Below are 1,552 nucleotides of genomic sequence, written 5' to 3'. Positions count from 1 at the left end.
AAAAATCTAACTGTTTCATTTTCAAATTTTCTAGCCCATGTAAATGCACGTGTCTACGACTAGTTATTATAGGGATGGTGTTGAAGATGTTCTAATGAGCATTACTTTCTAACTATCATACGAATCTGGTGGTGGCAAGCAAGCACTGCCGTGTGGATCTCTCGTGTTTGGAAACTGCCTGTTATCACACGCGTTTTGCATGTATGCCGGTTATTGCACCTAAATCCTCCAATTATGCGTTGATTTAATGACAAACATAAACATAATCTACATGCACCCATGCATTGCTCTATATATACAGACATAACATTCCTTCAAACCTAATGTGACAACAGAAAAGTATCTCCCCAGCAAGTAGGAAATTGTGCTCTCTTTCCATCTCGCATTATCTGTGTTAGCCAACAACAACCGACCCATGGCGATCGGTCACCTCCGTGACTTCCTGGTTTTCCTCCTCGTGCAGGTCTGGCTGTTCTTGATGATGGCTGCATCGGCGAAGGTGCAGGGAAGGCATGTGGGCGTGGCGTCGGTTCCCGCATGCTGCACCTACCACGTCGAGTGCTGCCAATGTCTGACGGCGGAAGCCCCGCTCGCCACCGCCACTCTTCCTTGACGGCCACACCTGTGGCATGTGAGTTCACTCTCCCCTTTGTCCCGACGATTAGCGGAATCAGCGTGAGCGCTCATTCCACTGGTTCTGCATGCGTCTATGTGAGTCTGCTGCTTTTCATGCCTCTATATACTAGTAGTAGTAATCAAGCATGTGCGCATGCACGTGATAATAGTGGATGAGAGTATAACTGTACCCGTGATAAGGAAGTATATGTATTATTCGATACAATGTGCTTGCACAGATTTATCTTCAATTGCTACAAGCACAAAATCACAAATACTAACATAAACACCAGTGAAGCAGCTGCTCCATGACACTGACTGCTACTACTATGACTAACAAGTTGCAAAAGAACATTTTTGTAACCAATAGGCGGTCGTCCCTATTCCACATATTGGTGGTAGGAGATATAACAGTGAGCAAAAGACTTGGTAATTGTGTAGCCATATCACATGTGTTTGATACTCTATGAACTTTTGGTCTATCATCGAGCATATTTCAGCTCATGATGACCGGTTTGAAGTAGGTGTACAACGTGAGTGTCATGACTCATGAATATCCTAGTATTAGGCTGGCGGTAGAACATGAATCGCCTTCACTTGTCCGGTTACTCATCATTCGTGCAAGACATATATAGGTAAACTACCCATGATGCTAGAATTAAACCTCAATGAATTGCAAGGTTAACAAACATTTTTTTACAAACAATGAATATACTGAAACTCCGGTAAATTCATTGAGGCACAACCATCGTTGATAAGTAAGGATGGCAACTTCTTTCAGGTGGAACTCCTAAGAATAAGAGTGACTATGTCAAATGAAAAAGAATAACTTATGAAAGGATGGGTAATGAGATGATCATCTCTCCAATCGACAAACATATTATGTGCAATAGAAAAACAGAAATGAAGTTACCTTGCACAATCAGTTATGTCCACC

At 42.5% G+C, this 1,552-nt stretch overlaps 1 long non-coding RNA gene across 1 annotated transcript; it reads left to right on the top strand.

The window, feature by feature from the left end:
• The first annotated feature begins 251 nt into the window (after positions 1 to 251).
• On the top strand, positions 252 to 866 carry LOC123074453 (uncharacterized). Its single transcript, XR_006435968.1, has 2 exons — positions 252 to 354; positions 464 to 866. It is a non-coding gene; the product is annotated as an uncharacterized lncRNA (long non-coding RNA).
• The last annotated feature ends 686 nt before the right edge of the window (positions 867 to 1,552 follow it).

The sequence above is a fragment of the Triticum aestivum genome, chromosome 3D, assembly GCF_018294505.1.
Source record: "Triticum aestivum cultivar Chinese Spring chromosome 3D, IWGSC CS RefSeq v2.1, whole genome shotgun sequence".
Classification (NCBI taxonomy): Eukaryota; Viridiplantae; Streptophyta; class Magnoliopsida; order Poales; family Poaceae; genus Triticum; species Triticum aestivum.
This window is presented reverse-complemented; position numbering and strand designations above follow the sequence as displayed.